Here is a 7,087-nt window from a genome sequence, read left to right on the forward strand (position 1 = left end):
TTAGACAGAATCTGGCTTGGGTGTGGAAGGAACTGCTAGAGGAAGTGGTGAGAGCAGGGACAGTTGCAACGTTTAAAGGACATTTAGATCAGTACATGGATAAGACAACAGTTTGGATGTTGCTGTGAGCAGCTGCCATCTCCCTCCCCTTCTCTGAATGAATCCCTGTTGGTTTTCACCCTCTGCCAATGCCTGTGCAGTGGCGTGGGAAGGCCAGCAGGGGGTGACATTGCCTCACTTTAAGCACCACAGAGACTGCCAGACCTGCCCCACACCGAGACACACAGATACACACACTTAAATTGTTAAGACACGGCATTGAGCTCATCTGGTAATTTAAACTAAACATAAATAAACTGTTAAAATATGAGTGACAGAGAACTCCCAAATTCCACTGTTAATTAAAAACATCAATTTATCTTCTAACTCTGATAGTGAACATTTTATATCAACTATTCACAACTCTGAGACCCCCAATCTCTTAACTGCGTATTACCCCACTAAAACTCAGTATACTATTTCAATAAGACAATTATTAAAATTACAACAACTTAATTTCAAAAAACACTCAGCAGCTGTTGTTTTTGGTTATTTCTTTCGGCCGTGGATCTCCCTGGTTTTTCTTCTTTCTTTTTAATGTGAATGTGTTTCATATGAAAAGGTACCTTTGATAGAGATTGTTTTCCAATTTCTGGGATCTGTGTTGATGGCATTTGCTCTGTTTGCAATTTTCAAAATGCCTGCATTCTTAATATCCACAACATCTGATCATTTCTTGAAAACCAATAAACTCGAACCTGATTTGGTTTTAGTATCCTGTGGTATAATTTAAACTGATTGGTGGAATTCGAATTGTTGTCCAAAAGCAACTATCTCAGTAATCTATTTCACAGCCAAATGTGACATATTTTCAATTGTCCTTGACACTCTGAGTCTGCCATCCTGTCAAATACACAGGTGCTTGTAAGCTCTTAGTTCAGAATAGCATTCACACTCTCTTAAAGGTACAGTACACACTTTCAACTTCATAACATTATTACCATGATGTCAATGATGATAAGCAGAGCAGATCCGGACTTCTCTTGCTCCATGGTTTGTCCATATTTCATTCACTGTGTCTGGTGTGTGTCAGGGGTTTTGTTGGTCTGTTGACAACATCTCATTATTCGACTCCGCCCGTGGGAATATATCAGTATTTCATTTGCTCGCACTCGTGTGTCAGGATTTCAGTTATTTCATGTGGACTGTGATGCTATAACAGTCTCAATGTTTACAGATGGCAACAAATCTGGAAGAATTTTAAAGTCTATGGAGGACAGTGTGGAACTCTAACAGGATAGTGACACGTTAATGTAGGATTCAGTTGTATGGCAGACAGGATCAATGCAGAACAGTGTGAGGTGATGCACTTTGGAAAGAAAGACAATTAAAGTAAGTTTGACACAAGCCATACTATTATAAAGGGGCTGCAGGAATAGAGGGCCCTGCGTGTCTATGAGCATGGATTGTTGAAGATGTCTAGACAAGTGGGAAGAGCAGTAATTATCACAGATTAGTTTCAATATTTGAGCTGTTTACAGGAGGATGTGTAGGATGGAGTCTACGTGCTGTAGGAGGGAGGTGGTGGCGACGATGTGTTGTGAGCCGATCCTCCTGCCCACCGAGACCGTGGGGATTCCATTTGTACCATCTCAACACAAAACGGAGATGGCATCAGGGCAACGTTATCTATAAAATTCCATGCAAGGACTGACACAAACACTACGTAGCACAAATAAGAAGAAAGTTAGCCACCAGGATACACGAACATCAGCGAGCCACACAAAGACATGACCCTCTATCCCTCTTAGCCCTACACATGGATAAAAAATCATCAATTCGACTGGAACAACACATCTATCCTGGGACAGGCTAAGCAAAGACATGCCAGAGAAATCCTAGAGGCCTGGCACACCAACCACAACACCGTAAACAAATACATAGATCTAGATGCCATCTATCAACCCCTCAGAAAACGAACAGGAAATGACATCACCACAAACCGCAGGAACCCCATCCAGGAGAAAGATATAAATAGAAAGCAGGAGACAACAGCTTCGCTTCACTTGGAGGTCGCCACTTATGATGTTACCTAACCAGGTAATGAAACGTCTGGACAACAAACCGACAGCTCAACAAGCAAACCTACACCCTAATTTCCCCTTGTTTGCTATGTTCGTGGTAAACTGTGCAGGGCAGTTCCAAAGTGAGAAAGCTCAATCGTGTGCTCATTGGCCTTTTAAAGATGGCACCAGTGGCAGGGATCACAGAATATCCAGGGGCATCCGGGCTATGTTGAATATCTCCAGCCATGATGGGTGGGAGAATCGGGCTGGTATTGAATGAGAGGGACACTACGGGAGGGGTGGGTAGTTAATGAGGTGAGTTCGATACGATAGCACCAGAAAATTAGCTCGGCCTCGTGAGGACAATCGCTCTGTCACACTCAGCGAAAATCAAACAACGATAAAGTATTGTTAGAATCTGCTCAATGAGTCATCGATTCTGTTGAAACTAATTCCAGTTACAAAGATGCAGAACAAATGCTCTTCTGACATCACACCAATATCCCTTTTTCCCATATTTCCTTGGAAGACAGGGTCATGTTACAGGATACTATCGAAGTGCTTACATTTCAGCATTCTGAAACACGGGATCACATCCTTCCATGACACTGTCTCTCAGTGTCCCACTCTCTGTCTGTACCCCAAACCCCTCTCATATGGTGATATTCAAACTGATTCTTCCGCCATCTCTCTGTGGCAGTGATGTTCACACCCACAGCACCCCCCTTGTCATGGCACAATGGAGATATGGAGCTTTAAATGGATGGGAGCTGCACATCCTGTCACTTCCAGCATGGGCAGTAAGTTTCCCTACACTGGGCAGTGATCTAACACAGTGTTACTGAGCAATACACTGGGGTGGTGTACACAGTCCTACATACTGGGAGGATAACTGCTCCTGATTTACAGATCAATGCACTGGGGTGGGGTACACAGTTCTACATGCTGGGAGGGTAACTGCTCCTGGTTTACAGATCAATGCACTGGGGTGGTGTACACAGTCCTACATGCTGGGAGGGTAACTGCTCCTGGTTTACAGATCAATGCACTGGGGTGGTGTACACAGTCCTACATGCTGGGAGGGTAACTGCTCCTGGGTTACAGATCAATGCACTGGGGTGGGGTACACAGTCCTACATGCTGGGAGGGTAACTGCTCCTGGGTTACAGATTAATTCATGTGTGATCACTGCATAGGTCTGCACTTCTCCCGGTGCTGGACAGGTACCTAGTCCGAGTTTCTTGATCAATGCACTGCAGTGGTCTGCACAGCTCCCCGTGCTGGACAGATATATGGTCTGAGTTTATAGATCAATGCCCTAATCTGATGTGTGCAGTGTTCCACTCTGTACAGATTGCTGGATTGTATTGACCAGTTCAATGGATGAATTTGGACATATTGCTGGGTTGTACTGAGCAGTACACTGGCTTGGTCTGCACAGTGTTCCACGGTGAACCGATATCTTCTCTGGGTGTATGGTCTCTTGGTCTGGTTCTGTGAGGTGGATTGAGAATGTTGTATATCTAACCATTTCGGCTGATCTTGCGATGCCTTTAGTTCCCATTTCTGTGATTGGACCCTCCGTCTCACACCCCATTAATGTTACAGTGTGTCCAGGCACAGTACATCATGTTGGTGGAGTGGGTACGGGGGGGGGGGGGGGGGGGGGAAGTGATGGACAGGTCAAGGTGTTCCCCATAACATTCTGTCCCTGACATTCCATACCTGACATTCTCCAGAACGTTCTGCCCCCAACATTCTATAACTGACATTCCCCGGAACGTTCTGTCCCTGACATTGTTTGTGAACGGCCGGACGTCAGTGAATTGAACAAACGATAAGATCCCGAGGGAAGAGATCCCGTTCCAGAGAGAAGGAGACACTGTTCCGAAGGCCCCTCAGGCAGTTAAAGGGGGGAATACGTTTTCCCTGCATTTACATTTCTTCACGACACAGGATCGACCACAATTTAGACCAAAATACAGAAATTCCCAAACTCCGTTTGTCTTCAGGAAACTGGGAGAGAATCCTTCAGGACAGCAACGTTCCCACCCTCCATATTAGGACCTGGGAAGGAGTTACATGTGTCTGCTCTCGAGTGATCGAGTGTGTGAGAATGTCCTAGAAACCATCTGTCCTTATGGATGTGTCTCTGTGTGTTTGAGGAGGGAGGGTTCCTTGTGGTTTATGTCACATTTTTGTCAATAATGCAGACCTTCCCAGTTCTTAATCCAGCTCCAATTATTTTAATAAATCCCTGAATAAAGGGACACATTTGAAAATCTCACTGGATCCCCGATCAAACGGGTCCCTTTGCCTCCAGGCCGATGGATAATGGGTTTGTTTTCCTTCCTCACAGTTAATATACTGACCATCTACTTCCTGCTTTATAAAGATTGTAGATTGTCTCCATGTGTCAGACGTTACCTGGGGGCCATGGCAGCGGCAGATCTCCTGGTCATTATCCTCGACCTGATCCTGAGACACATTCCCATTGTTTATTGGGAACAGTTTTATTTCCTGGAGTACTCCGTCCGCGTGTGTAATATCCACGCTGTCCTGCTTTATGGAGCCACTGACTGCTCTGTCTGGTTCACCGTCACTTTGACCTTTGATCGGTTTTTGGCCATTTGTTGTCAGCAGCTGAAAAGTAAATATTGCAGTGAGAAAACGGTGGCTGTGGTTCTGGGAGCAGTGACTGTGCTGAGCTGTTTAAAGAACATTTCCTTGTATTTTATGCTCTCTGCTTGGAATTGGTTGATGAACACCCCCTGTTTTTGTGATCTAACAGAAACTGTTCGATTCTCCAGTGTCTGGGTCACAATCGAGTTCCTCCACCAGATTCTAACCCCGTGTGTCCCATTTTTTCTTAATTCTGCTGCTCAATGTTCTCGCCGTCAGACACATTTTAGTAACCAGCAGAGCCCACAGGAGACTCCGCACTCACACCAATGGGGACGGTCAGTCTGACACTGAAATGAGAAACCGAAAAAAGTCCATCATTTTACTGTTTGTGATCTCGGCCAATTTCATCCTGTTATGGTCAATGTTATTGCTGTATTCTATATGTAGCCGGATGATTGCTACAGTGGATACCCTTGTGTATATCGCTGACTTTGTGCAGTAATTGGGCTTCATGCTGGAGCTCCTCAGTTGCTGCAGAAACACCGCGATTTATGCCGTGATCCAGACTAAGTTCAGACAGCAGCTGAAGAATGTGCTGAAATATCCCACCCAACTCCATCCATCCAACAAATTCCCTGATTAATCACACCATCCGGGATTTTCTCATTTCAGTTCAGTGTTTCAGCGATGGAGAAGACTGTCACTATGGTAACAGACTGAGGGGAGCGCTGGCTTTTCCATCCTTATCCCACAGGGGGTTACAGGGAAACATTTCAATGTTTCTCACAACTCAGGGGCCAGTGAGAAAAGGCACCATTCCACTGACTGTATCCATCACTTCCAATTGGAAACAGTAAAAATATTCATTAAATCGTGCCGAACAGCAGAGTGAAAGATTTTGTTGTGTGTCTTTGTGTTGGAGAAGCTAAGCTGGAGAGGGACTGACTCAGCCTCAAGTCCTGGTCCTCAGGGAAGGGGAGCGCACCGCGGCCAGAGTTCAGGAGCTGGGTTTAAGTGTAATACCCTCACACTTACTGCGTCAATATCATCCTGACACCCTCACAATTACTACGTAACTATCTACCCTTACACACCCACACTGACTGCGTCACTATCACCTTAAAACCGCTGCACTCACTGTGTCACTATCACCCTGACCACCTCACACTTACTGCATTACTTCACCCTGACTCCTCACACTTACTGCGACACTATCCCCCTGTCCCCCACACGCTTACTTCGTCACTACCACCCTGACCCCTCACAATTACTGCGTCACTACCAGCCTCTTCCTCTCAAAATTACTGCGTCACGATCACCCAGACACCCTCAAACTTATTGCGTCACTGTCACCCTGACCCCTTCACAATTACTGCGTCACTATCACGCTGACCCCCTCACACTTACTGGGCCACTATCACCCTGACTCCTCACACTTGCTGTGTCACTATCACGCTGATCCCCTCACATTTACTGAGTCACTATCAATCGGACCCCTTCACAATTACTGTGTCACTATCGTCCTAACCCCCTCACACTTACTGCATCACTTCACCCTGAGCCCTCACACTTACTGGACCACTATCACCCTGATCCCCTCACACTTACAGCGTCACTATCACGCTGACCCACTCACAGTTGCTGCATCACTGTCACCCAGACACCCTCACACTTACTTCATCACTGTCACCCAGACCCCCTCACACTTACTGCGTCACTATCAAACTGACCCCCTCACAGTTTCTGCATCACTGTCACCCGGTCCCCTTTACACTTACTGTATCACTATCAGCCTGATCCCCTCACAATTACTGTGTTACTATCACCCTGACACCCTCACAGTTACTGCATCACTGTCACCCTGACACCCTCACCCTTACTGTGTCACTATCCCCATCCCCCACATGCTTACTTCATCACTATCACCCTGACCCCTCACAATTACTGTGTCACTATCACCCTGACCCCCTCACACTTACTGCATCACTGTCATTCTGTCCCCCACACGTTTACTTCATCACTGGCACTCTGACCCCACACAATTACTGTGTCACTACCAGCTTCTGCCCCTCACTCTTAACTGCATCACTATCACCCAGACTCCCTAACGCTTACTTCGTCACTGTCACACTGACACCCTCGCATTACTGTGTCACTATCACCTTGTCCGCCACACGCTTACTTCGTCACGACCAGCCTCTGCCTCTCACACTTACTGCATCACTACCCAGACCCCATCACACTTACTGCATCACTGTCACCCTGACACCCTCACACTTACTTCGTCACTATCACATTGACCCCATAACACTTACTGCATCACAATCACCCTGTCCCCCACACACTTACTTCCTCAC

The sequence above is a fragment of the Chiloscyllium punctatum genome, chromosome 13 (genome assembly GCF_047496795.1).
Source record: "Chiloscyllium punctatum isolate Juve2018m chromosome 13, sChiPun1.3, whole genome shotgun sequence".
NCBI lineage: Eukaryota > Metazoa > Chordata > Chondrichthyes > Orectolobiformes > Hemiscylliidae > Chiloscyllium > Chiloscyllium punctatum.